Source organism: Ooceraea biroi, chromosome 10 (assembly GCF_003672135.1).
Source record: "Ooceraea biroi isolate clonal line C1 chromosome 10, Obir_v5.4, whole genome shotgun sequence".
In the NCBI taxonomy this organism is placed as follows: Eukaryota; Metazoa; Arthropoda; class Insecta; order Hymenoptera; family Formicidae; genus Ooceraea; species Ooceraea biroi.
Window position 1 is genome coordinate 13,312,254 of NC_039515.1, and position 13,526 is coordinate 13,325,779.

At 40.0% G+C, this 13,526-nt stretch overlaps 1 protein-coding gene and 2 non-coding genes across 4 annotated transcripts in view; 1 reads left to right on the forward strand and 2 right to left on the reverse strand.

The window, feature by feature from the left end:
• The window catches only part of LOC105286029 (mannosyl-oligosaccharide alpha-1,2-mannosidase IA), a 738,960-nt gene that overhangs the window by 626,525 nt on the left and 98,909 nt on the right, over window positions 1-13,526 (reverse strand). The gene's annotated exons all lie outside the window — the stretch shown is intronic.
• Window positions 6,481-6,553, forward strand: Trnar-acg. Its single transcript has one exon. It is a non-coding gene; the product is annotated as a tRNA-Arg (tRNA).
• Window positions 7,258-7,331, reverse strand: Trnai-aau. Its single transcript has one exon. It is a non-coding gene; the product is annotated as a tRNA-Ile (tRNA).

Sequence of the window (13,526 nt, forward strand, 5' to 3'; positions counted from 1 at the left end):
GATTTTTGGAGACTTGGACGATTGCAGTCTGCATTGTTACATCTTAGTAGTGATTTGAAACTACGAAGAAAATCAAATGAAGGTGGCTGAAATAACAGGTAGGTGCAAGTGTCTATTCTGCAAAAATCGATCAAATCGAAGTCGATTGAAATTGCAAAAATTCGCCTCGCAAACCTCTTCCGCTGTTTTCTTCCGTTGCTCGTCGCTACCTCGGCTTCGGAAATTTCACCGCGAACCCTCCTTGATGCTGTGGTAGTAAAGTGAGTCATGACCGTGAATCATTGAGATGGCTCCGTGTTCGCTACGACTCTCGCTGACCGCGAAATATGAGAAGAAGTGCTTTCTGCAGGCTCGACGAATGAGAGCATGAACGGAATGGATAACGGCAAGTTCAATAATGTCACGAAGATAACATAATGCTGAAGTCAAGAGATTCTTTTTTATAAAAGTTGTGTCCCACGACATATTCTGGGCCTGCAATTATATGTGTATATAGTATAAAAATCATTTTAAGCAAGTCAATACATTTCAATGAAATTACATTCTGTTTTTCATAATGTTCTTCTTGAAATATTATTAGTGTCATCGAAGTTTGAATCAGCACTGATACATCAGTTCATGATACCTACATAAATTTCGCTAGAAATGTCAACTATCCTCTTTTTTGTTACAGCACTTTCCCTCGACTTCTTTTTACGCTTACTAACTTTCGGATTACAGAACCGAAAGAGAGGACATTTCTTATCCTATAAGAATACGTCGTAGAGAAAGGTCAACTGCTTTTTCGGATCAGTAGCTGCTAGGTCACAGGAACCCGACCGGTCCCAAATCGCGTTGGATTCCAAACTCGATAATATACCGCTCACACGCTCGTGCCGCCCCAGAGGCGCTGCCGCGACAGCAAACAACAGATGAAAAATGCAGTCCTTGGTGCCTGTACAATGGCGATATTTATAAATGCATCGTGAGTATTTCGACCTTCTTCCCTCCCTTGATCTTCTCACGTGAGCAAGCTTCCCTTTCGAATCTCTTTCTTTTTCTCCAAAGCCCCCGGGCTCATGGCTTCTTTCTGACAAATTTCCAGACGGGAGGCACACGCCTAAAGGATCGACTGTATAAATCCTCCTGCTGCGGTAAAGCGTCGAAGAGGGCCTAAGATCTCTCCTCTGTGGATTTATTCGTTCTCACTGTAGGATCCTCGAAACGAGAGGCAAACGCAACGCGTGTGCAACGGGACAGAATTCTTTTTTTCGAGCGATCGGCTCCTGCAATGCTGCGCTCTAAAGATACAAGAAAGACACATCGCGGTATAACCGTCTCTTTCATCTTTTTTGCATATCCTCAAAATATATTGCGCCCGAGAACTGGACCTCGCGCTACGAAACTCGCGGCTTCCCCGTGGTGATCAGGTTCTTCATTGGTCTTCATCTTTCAAGCCAACTTCGTATAGAAAAAAATCTGCGATATACAGATTTTTCCTTCGATCGATCGATTACATTAGCATGGAATAACGGAAAATCTATATGCAACTAGTGTATAACAAGCTAAACCCTTGACATTAAGATTCCGAGTCAAAGCAATTGGGATAGTTGGAATAAGTTTTCATGAATACAAATTAGTATGTACGTAATATTTTATTGTAGAGGTGCCACAAAGATCTCTCTCTCTCCCTCTCTCTCCCTCGTTAGCCGAGCGTGGCACTCTGCAGAACGAATCGATAAAACTTCCTGTCCATTCTGCATCCAAAATCTTATGCTAATCCTCTCGATGGATGGACACAGACCGACGAGCATGCAGAGAAATCCAGCTTTATCGCGCGGAGGTGATACGCATTGTGTGCACGCGTGCGACTGTTGCAAATTAATCAGAAAATAAAACGTCGACGTTCCGTTCCGCATCAGCCGCTTTCGCAACAACCAGAGAGACTGCCGACGACGTAATCCTGAGAAGAGCTCGATGCACACATCGGTGAAACGGGAACGGCGCACATGGTACTTTCCGAAGACGACCCCAGGTATCATTCGACGCGTACATACGACGATGACGACAACGACGACGACGCACGCGAGAAGCGAGAATTTTCGCTAAGCGAGGGAAACTCGCATCCGCAAATGTATATCACCGTTTCCGGCGAGTTGCCGCACAACTTGACGCTCTTCTCTTCCGAAATGTCTCCGCGTTTTCTCTTTACGCGCCGAGATAAAAGACGTTCTGGGAATTTACAGGAGTACACCTACCCGCTTTCCACTAGTGTTCTCGAGTTCCACAAGATCGCCTTCATACCTTCCATATCTTCTTGGGTTTCGTCATACCGAGAGATATATTCGTAACAATAATAATAATCGTTCCTGTATAATAACAGTGTTGAAATTTTACAGCAAGCTCTTTTTGATAGTTTACTTTGCAAGAGTAGCATATTTTTCGAGCTACAACATTACGTGAAGGAATGCTTATATGTGAAAAAGAATTGCATACGATATATTTTACTACAAAGTCGATATCGCCGGAAGATGTTACTTGAAATTCTTTCGATGATAACAGAGTGGATATAAAACAAATTCCACCATCGCGATATTCGATCTTGTGCATTATATGCAAAAGCTTCCAAAAATAAAAACGCTATTTCAGTATAAGAACTTATACGGTTAAGTGTGGATAAAAACATTTAAATTTGTTAGAATAATTTACATATAAATAGCCGATGTTGGAAAATATAATAGAATATATGTCATTTTGTAAAATGTATCTTTTTCCTATATACATATAAATATGTACATGTATATACATATATATATATATATATATATATATATATATATATGTAAACTATTACGTTATGACAATGATGTTATTATTATGAAAATTATATGCGCTTGAGCTTGTTAACAATATATTAGGTTGTTCATTAAGTTCTGCGGTTTTTTTGCCCTAAATTAAAACATAAATCTATTGTACTTACACATTTATTCAATCTAGAATGTATTGTCCATCTTGATCGACCACCTTCTGCCAACGTTCTGGAAGGGACATAATGCCGCGTTTGTAGAAGTCGCGCGACTTCTGCGCGAAAAAGTCCTTCAAGTACGTTTGAATATCGTCCACTGAATTAAAGCGCTGCCCGTCGAGATTGTTTTGGAGTGACCGGAACAGATGGTAATCCGACGGCGCAAGGTCTGGGGAGTACGGTGGGTGCTGCATGACTTCCCAGCCAAAGCACTTCAACTTCTTCTTGGTCACCAAAGCAGTGTGTGGTTTGGCGTTGTCGTGGTGGAAGACAACGCCCTTCCTGGTCGCCAATTCCGGCCGCTTCTCCGCCACTGCCTGCTTAAATTTTTCTAACTGAGCGCAATGCTTCTCGGCGTCGATGGTCTAACCGCGCGGAAGCAGCTCGAAGTACAGGACGCCTCGCCAATCCCACCACACACTCAGCATCACTTTCTTCGGATGCAAATCCGCTTTGGCAACCGATTGTGACGACTCACCCGGACCGCACGATGACCGCTTGCGTCGAATGTTGTTATATACCACCCATTTTTCATCTCCCGTGACCACCCGTTTGAGAAAGACCTCCAGCGAGTTCCATTTCAGCAGGGATTCACAGATCATGACGCGGTCCAAAATGTTCTTTTCGGTGAGCTCGTGAGGGACCCAAACATCTGCTTTTTTCGACATCCCAAGCCGTTTTAATCGCTGCGCAACCGTTGTATGGGCGATGTCGAAGCGCTCCGCGATCTCTCGCGTCGTCAGGTGTCGGTCTGCTTTGATTGCGGCCACGATTTGGTCGTCGTCAGTGGTGGATGGACGACCGGAGCGAGCAGCATCGGAGACGTTCACATCTCTGGAACGAAAGCGCGCAAACCAACACTGACAAGTGTCAGCGCTTATGGCCGAGTCCCCGTACACGCCACATATCTCACGTTGTGCGTCCGTCGCTTTTACTCCTTTGCGGAAGAAAAATAGCAAAATGTGCCGAAAATGCACCTTTTGATCCTCCATTTTCAATGAATAGCGCGTACACACAACACGTCAAAACACAACAAAGACTCTGGCGAAATGTCAAGCATTGTCTAACCTGTCACGGAGTATGCGGCAATCCGCGGTTCAGGCGATGCATGCTATCTTTTTCAATGGACAAACGCTATCTATCAAGAAAACCGCAGAACTTAATGAACAACCTAATATTTCTCAATATTAACACATTGCTGACCGTTTGTGGAGACAACAGTGAGAAAGGGTGTTAGAAAAACTTCAATACCAATTAGCGCGATGAGACTCGTAATACGAGTCTCACCTATAAAACTAGTCAGGAAGGGGTAAGTCTCTCAATAAAAAAAAACCGATATTTCTCGTGGTGCGCTTCGTTTTTCCTCGCAAGTTCTTCCCGGTCGTGGAGGTCTTCCTTACTATGCAAGAGCGTTTCACAAGCAGCTCCCGTCGTAAACTGTAAACTCTATAAGCCGTACGCACGCGGCATGGGTGGGACAGCTACGGCCTCTTGTCTCCTTCTCGGCCTTGTCGAAGTAAATTATGGAAAAGCCGTGAAAGCCACGCGGAGAGAAGCTCTGGGAAGATCAAGCGGCATAAACGCTCAGCATAACACCGATACTTTAACCTTTGAATTTACAGGCTCGTTTTATCAACATTCATAGAGTAAACTCGATAAATTAGGGGGTAAAAACGATAAAACTCTGCGCCACTAGAGGACTATATTTTCAGCTGTTCTTGATTCGGTATCACAGCTGGGTACCGAGTAAGAATGGCTGATCTTTAAATGAACGACTCTCACGAATGCGTACGTGTCTTTGATATTCTATTATATTATACAATGGACTATGCGGAAATTAACTTACAGCAGAGTCCGTACATCCTTCATGTGAACGTATGTTCCACACCCGCGGAAATAGCGAACGTTTTTCAAACGAGCGCAGCAGAACTTTTTATACGCTTTTCCCCTCGTGAGCAATTTTCCGAATTAATTAACTGACGTTCCACGTGCGATTCTTGATCCTCTCGTGTGGTAATTCAGCCACCCAGAATGAAACGTTTTTATTCGACGTGGTGAATTCGTATTCCTGTGTTCCAACAGATCCAGGAAGCTTTCCGGTTCTCAATGTCGGTGGAAACTTAAATCGTAAAAGTTTAATGGGGTTACGCTCGGTGACGGCCGTTTCGCTCGTACGCTCGATACGTGCATCGAAATGGATAATCCACTATTGATACAGCTTAAGCTCGATTTTATCTTATTATGCAACCGATTTTACAGCAAAGAAACGTCAATAAAAGAGTACAGTATAGCTAGCTGGTAAGATATAATTATACACCTATCATTACATGTTTTAACGTATTTTCTATTAAAGTCTCATAAAGTTGTATTTTACGGCGTACTCACACAACTATTTCGTCAACAGAGCTATCACAAATTCAACTTATCTATTACCCTAAACTCACAATACATCGAATCTTGACACAAGTCTACGTGTTTAAACCAAGAAACTCCAAATTATTTAGAATCTTCGCTGTGACAGATAAAACCGAGAATTTATCTGAAAAAGTTTTGAGCAGAGGGAAATACGAGGAGGACAGAAAAAAGGGAGACAGGAAAAGAGTAAAAGAAAAGCGGTTTCGTTCGCTAAAAGCGAGAAATCAGAAGTTGTCCGAAAGTCAGCCAGTCGAAACTTCTTTATTATAGCACCTTTAACGAACTTTAAAATACCTCATGGCGACCGACTACGGGTGCTCTTGTACGTCGCGTAGCGGGAATTAATCTGAATGTAGAAAATAAAGAAGCCGAAGGAAGAAAGAGAGACAGCAAAGTGAAGTTAGCCGTTTCAACGATATTCTGTCTGATATTTACAGTATTGAAAATAATGATACTTGTAAATAACCGATCTCTTACGTCTTGCATTCGACAGAAATTACAACTAATTAAAGCCAACTTTTCGGCCAACCTGAGGTAAACGTACGACGGAGTTGAGTTTCCAAGCGATATCATTATCGACAACGTTATCAGCGGTCGTTTGGCAATTCCTTTCCGCCTCGTCTTCACCTATCTGGTACTTTCGCGAAGTTATGTCGTTCGATAGTAAATAACATCGATTACGAAACTTCGAAGCCAAACGCTAAAATAGAATTACGTAATGGCTGTAGCACCAATTAACAAATGCTTTTAACGTATACATTGTTATATAAAATATTTCTGATAATTTGTATAAAATAGTTAGAAATATTGCATTATCTTCGATGTTTCCAAAGATTTAGTTAATATTTAATATTTTTATAATATGTTCTAACGCGTTTAATCCGCGCCTTTCTTAATTACGGATTTTGATAATTAAATTATTTTTACAGCATATTATACTATTACGTGTTGCTATAGTTTAAACTATATATTATATTATTAAAATAGATATATAAATTAAGATATATGTAATAAAATCTAGCATGTGAAGAGAAACAACCGTTAGGGGGTGTGAACAACAAGGTCTTGTGGCGCAACGGATAACGCGTCTGACTACGGATCAGAAGATTCCAGGTTCGAATCCTGGCAGGATCGTTAATATCTCTTTTTAAACTTTTTATTTCTTATTCAATAATCAAAAATATATAAATCTCCTATATCGCATTTATGCAATGTTATGCAATTATGTGAAATAATTTATTCCATAGTTAGAAGTTACTTATAACAGTTTAATAAAACATACATACTACTTCCTAAGATAGTCTGCTCTCTAAAACTCTGACTCACTCTCTAACAAAGACAATATGCTCTCGTCATTCTCAAATGCTCGTTTTTTATGCATGCATCCTCAAAATTTTACAAAAATCAATTGCACGCCGCTTTTGCTTTGGTCACACATTGCATTCATTTTCGTATATTCCACATTTGCTGACTTTATTCTTTTAACAATAAGTCGATATTATCGAACCCCATACTAAACAATTTTCTCTCTCTCTTTTCCCCCTCTCCCTTTCGCTTTTTCACTCGCGGTCTCATGTAACGAGTTTACAATTTCATGTGCAATATACAATAAACGCGAAATGTAACAACATCTCGCATGTCTACCTTATTAATTACAAATATAAAAATAATCTGGTATCTCTAATACCTTTTTCATTTTTTATTTATGACTTCTTTCAAGTTAATATATTGCAGATAACTATTTTATGATTTATACATATATAAAATGTAAATTGAAATAAAAAACACATCAAACACCTTAAAAAGACTGAAAGATTTAAAATCATTGTAAAAAAATATGGCCCATGAGGGGATCGAACCCGCGACCTTCGCGTTATTAGCACGACGCTCTAACCAACTGAGCTAATGGGCCGCTGTCGATTATAGGTTATATATTATAAAATTTTAGCAAAATAATTTTTTAATAATTGATACTTTCGCTGTTACACATATGGATAATGTGTAAATTTTTCCGAAAATTCCATCATCCATTTATGAATGATAATCTTATTCACTCGACTTTAATTCACTCGGTTTTATTAAATATTAGCAAACAAAAACACTCAATATAGTAGCACTCGAATATTATTGATATAAGATAAACTAAATTTATTGAAACAAACATATTCAAATCAAAATTTTCAGCAAATTTAGCATCAAAGTGCTTAATTAAACGCAACTTTTGACACTTATTAATCCTAATACAGATTCAGCGAAAACTTGATAAAAGTCTTCTTTTCTTTCCCTAGATTTATTCACGTCTTTTCAATAGCCGTGCGTGGAATATAAAGCAGAAGAGTAAAAAACGGCAATGAGTAAACTATACAGGTAAATCACAAAGGGCAAAAATCGACTTGGCCATAGTTCGAAGTTTTATGGCCGATCGTCGGCTCTTACCCCTTCATCTGGGACGCGCCGGAACTCCAAGAACAGTCGTACTACGGCCGAAAATCATACATTTGGTCGAGAGGCATCGCGGCGGGTACACTGACGCCATAAATCTTCAGCTTTATGTTACGATCCTGAAAATGCGCCACGCGTTGGCGACACGCCAACAACCGGTCACCGATTCGCGACATTTGCACGCATGCGAATACGCCTTGACGTCGCAGACATGCAAAGTAGGCTCCCGCCGTTCACGCCGATTAATTTCGGAAATTTCTCAACTGACACCTCGAAAATGATCCCAATCCGCCAACGGTTATTATTATTGTGCTATTTATGCGAAAGTCGAGGTCTTCCATATTCAATTGAGCGACGATTTGGATTGCGAGAAGATACCAAATGGTAGCAGCTATATATATTGCAGAAATATATCGTTGCTGGCATCGATGTCATTTGGTAACTGACTTCAAAAGAAATCTTACAATCCTTCATTCTGTAGGTGACTATACGCATCGTTTCCAATTATGCCTTAATGATCGTGAACCAAAAATATTTTTTCAGTAACACAATACCTAAATGGGAGAACTATTCCTCGGTGTCCAATAAAACATTTTCCAGTTTATATGCTAATGTCAAGAACACTATCAAGAGTATCTGTCGAGTACGCGAGTACGCGACAAAATTCTCTCTCTCTCTCTCTGTCTTTTTTCATTCTGTACTTTGTTTTGGCAGTGGATGGACTTGCAAGTCCAGAGTCCTTCGAGTGGAAGGTCTCTCTACGGAAGGAGTTAGGCTCCACGCTAGTCTGGCACAGCTATTTTGCTATATAGCTGTGTGCGGTAACCAGCGCGCGTTACTAATTGTCAAAGTATCACGAATCGATTTATTGAATATTAATTTATGTAGTAGATTTCCGTAGAAATTCTGTTATTTCCCTCGAAAGTTATCGTCTTCGTGCACGTCGCTAAATGCATGTATTATTTACAAATTCCGCGGTATCTTAAAGCATCATCGACACTTTTAAGGTTCGTCCGATCTGGAATGTCCTTTTCATCTTCGTTAAGTGCAGGGAGGCGGTCGCAGGGTCGGTTAAAGTTCGATTAAATCAGGAATCGAATCGAATCGAAATCGTGGCGAGACGAATCGAGAGTCGGTCCCGTAATTGGCCTTCCTTGCTCTCTTACGCCGTCGATCTCGGTTGCCGGCGCTTCTACGCGTCTCACCGAGTCGTTAATCTTTTCGTGGATATACTTGATCATTGCACGCCTCACTACATCTTCGTTTATGTCGAAAGGAATCGAGTGTCGACAATTTCCCGTTGCCGCCACGCCATTTCTGCATTTCCTGCTGCTTGTTACAATGAAAGAAGTCTTCTTAATTGGAGCCGTTTTATTATTTATCAATGCAGATAAAAAGGAACCAGAACGTCCTCTCCCCAGTACTCTTTCTGCAAACTTACGTGAAATCATAGGAAATCGTCAATCACGTAAGCCAATATGTCATAGATAAAGTATAGATTTCGCTCAATCGTTTAGCTTTCTTTCTTTCTCTCTATCTTCTTTCCGTTTCGTTGTGGGATTTTTAAAGCAACGTTTGAGGGAACCACCATTGTCGCAATGCAATGTTACATCCGATCGATAAACCTGGTGAACCTTGTTCAACCTTGCTGAATATTTTTCGCCCTACGCTTCCCCAACCCGAAAGAGGCTGTGCCCATTTCATTTCATTCAGTCAGTGCGCGAGCGTTAAAGCAATTCCGGGGCAATTGCGCGAATTTTGTGACAATTAAAATGGATATAACTGCGCAGAAGATTGAATCTTAACGGTGACGTCACGCCCGTGCAAACTCGTGCCAGTCTATCTCGACTTTAATCAAAACGTCCTTTCGTGAAACGCGACTCTCTTATTTGAAATCTTTGCGAGAGGACCGATTCGTATTTACAACCCGGTTGTAGCGGCGAATAATCCCTTTACACGAGCGCATTATCCGGCCTGTGACGTGCGCCGAGGACGATAACGGCGTTTCCACCTCTTGCACGACTCTACTTGTTCCAAACACTTTGTGCATCCGCGCTTCAGCGCGGCCGCATATATATATGTATGTACGAGTGCAGGCATGCTCTGACACGTATTCTCGCGTACATACATACCGTGCGCCGTTATCACGTGCAACGTAGCGGGACAAAGGCCGCCGCATTTGCGGGCACGGTCGTTGCGAGCGATTCGCGAGCCGGACCCGTAGTTTCACGATTATCGCAGGGAAGGCAGAAGAGGGATGACAGCGCACAGAACGCACGCGTGCATTACGTGCTCACACTCACATGTGAATGCGTCGGAAATTATGCAGTCCGGCCGTGCATGGAAATTGCTTATATGGAAGAGGAACGTAATGCACGTGGCGCTTGGCCGTCGCTACGTCTTTGTCCTTTCGTCCTTTCGTCCGTTCGGCGATCCCTCAATGCACTGATATATTATAGGCTAACCGGAAAATCCATGTCAACTCCTTTAGCAAAAGTTTTACTTAAGAATTAATACAAAGTTTTTTGCCTTATCAGGAGATCTGTGCGGAGCGTTTTTGGTAGAGACGCAAAACTTTGTATTAGTTCTTAATGCAGGGCTTTGCGTTTTAAGTTTACTAAGGAGGTCAGCATGGACTTTCCGTTCAACCCAATAATACCCTGTACCGGCCTATAAGTATATGGTATTTTCGACATTCTACATTCAGCATCAGTGCTTAAACGAATGTGCGAAATATTGATGTATCAAAAGGATGAGATTTACGATTTTATATGATATAACTGTCATGTTTTTTGATTGTACAAAGTAATTAAATCGTATCGGACAAATAGTATTTTGGATTCCAAAAATCCTGGCATAACTAAATGCATTTCTATTTGTTTTATGGCGAATAGTGTTTCTATATGCTTTTTCAAAGCTTCGGAACCATAATCATCTCGTGCTAATTTTAGAATGCAGTAGAATGTCTCGTAATAGATCACGGCTTGTAATTCATGTAAAGTAGAAACAATCTAGAGAGAGCACTCAGTACATTTTGCTGATACGGATGTAATTACCCTCGTTTAACAATTCGAACGAGATTGTGTAATATTATTTGACGTTACAAACCATACAATGCAATGACTTGTCAGCCGCATTGCAACTGTGATGAAACCGAGTTAACTGCGAGATTCAAGCAATCATCTCATCGGGCTTTGTCTGTAGAGGCGCACTCAACAGTTGGTCTGCTACGAAAAGTATTTTTTCAAGCGCTAATTATATGCGATGTGACTGTTTGTTATTGCTGTTATTGCAATATTAAATATTATAAATAATGTAGAAGAAACTATCAAATGAAATTCGCGAGTACACCCATCACAAAAGTTTCTTAAGAGGATTAAATTTATGACATATTAAATATAAAGATTAGGATTTACTTTGAGAGAATTTGTGAGAAAGTACAGGGATGATGAGAAGAAAAATATGCGAGAGAAGACACAGCAGTACACTACGGCAATAAGCTGATAATCTTCAGAAGGAGAAATATTCTCCCTGGGACTGGATGTCACATTACTTTGATATAATGCGGTGTTACTGCTTTATGCCTTTCCCTTCGACCACCAAACTCGCAAACGCGTTCCTAAAATTCAAGAAGAGAGAGAAGAAAGAAAGTATGTGTGTATTCATCAAATGCAAGATAAATGCAGATTACTGACATCTATGTATCGTGTCATGTCCATGTTATCTCGCGAGTAAAATTTAATAAATGCAATATTTTTGAGATTCTTAAATATTATCACAAATGATGAAAATCATAATATCATAATATCTATATCCACATTGCGAAGATAAAATCTCAAAAGAATCAGTAAAAACCGGACAAATCGTTCGTAAATTTTTTAAAGAAAAGAAGATAAAATATAATATCAAAAGAAGTATATCTTTCCTCATCAATAATATCATTCTTCATAGTTTTTTGGGTATTACAAAAGCAAATTAGGATTACCGGGAATTCAAATACTCACCCAGATGCCTAGGACATGCAGCCTGGAAGGGGAGTGCGCGCGTCAAATGTTGTGGCGTGATGCACGGAGTTTCGCGTGGTGACTTCGCTCAGTATGGAGGATAATTTCCAGAGAAGGGTTCCAATTACCAAATTAGTTAGTTGCAATAGTTGGTATACTCTAGGTCGCTAGACAAAATTAAACGGATGCCAGCGCGAAATTTTCAAGCAAATGTCTTCGTACGTAAATCGATGTTCGTCAGGAAATGTATGTGATGAAAAAGTGAAAATCATAAAAATATATCGCTTAATAACTTATCATCGTGAAAATAATTTTAACAGATAACAAGATAACTTTTTATTAAGAACAGCGATGGAAAGAGGCTTGTAAGTGGCAGTTTAACAATCTCGCTGAAGGATTCGAGAACCGAGTATCACGAATCATGCATGTATTTTTGCAATACTAACAAGTAATAATAATCGAGCATTCTCCATTGATCTACACTCAAATCTCTCGGATGTGAGATATGCGAAGAGAAAGGTAATCGGGAAAAAAAGACAGGGGAATTGATTGAAGGAGCAGCGAACAGGAGAACTGCGGTGCCGTCAGATAAGCTAACAAATGTTCTCAATGAATAATAATAAGCAGTCCAGCCCAATTTGTATTGCATTTACATCAGGCGACACATTCTATGCGTTATTTATACGGCCATCTATCACTCTTCTGCATGTCCTCCCATTTCGTTCTTGTTCCGCCAAGTTCGAGATAAGATCAAATTAAGCTTGTTTTCTGGACTCAAAGCTATGCCAAGCTAAAGCTAAAAAAAAACAGAACAATGGTCAATAGGACGGTGAACGATGCTTCAATACTCCGATGCAGCAGAGATTCCGGCAAATTGTAATTAATTTACCAGCTCTGGTATCCTAACCGAAATTCCTAACTAATAATCCTAGTTAATAATTTCATTTTTTGATAGTATATAGCGCGATTATGCATCAAGTTAGATGTCAATTGATATTTCAATGCGCAATCAGGGTTTCTATCCTTTTTCACAATACCTTGTTGCGCGCATTAAATGCTTGATTACTAGGAAATCAAAGGGAGAATTTCAACATTGTAATACCTGCACCAATTGCTACGGCCGTTTAATTAATTTACCGGAAAGGACGGATGTGCAATTCGATGGAACTGTTTACAACACCGTTACACAAACGTATTCTCTTTTGTAAACTACAGATTAAATCGCATCGATCTTGTAATTTTAATTAATCTAAGTTTAAATAATATAGATAGTGGTATCTAAAATTACACTTTTGTGAAATAAATCGAAGAAATAATCTGTAACAAATTCAATTAAGACATGCTTAAGCGGCTGATTGTCATGATCATATTAGTGAACCAATACGATCTACTATCGAATAATATCTAATCAATATTTAATCTAATAATACTGCTCGTAATATTGATTCCTAGTAATACATGTGCACATTTAACTGAACAATGCGGATTTCAAATATTTCAATATTTGCAACGATCAATGCAGCTATCGTCACAATATTTCGCGTGCTCATCCATACAAGAGACAGAATAAGCCTCTCGATAGAAGCGCGTATGAAGAGTTTATACTGTCAACACGCAATTTAATTCACGTACGCGATACAATTGATCGGGTCTTAACGAGA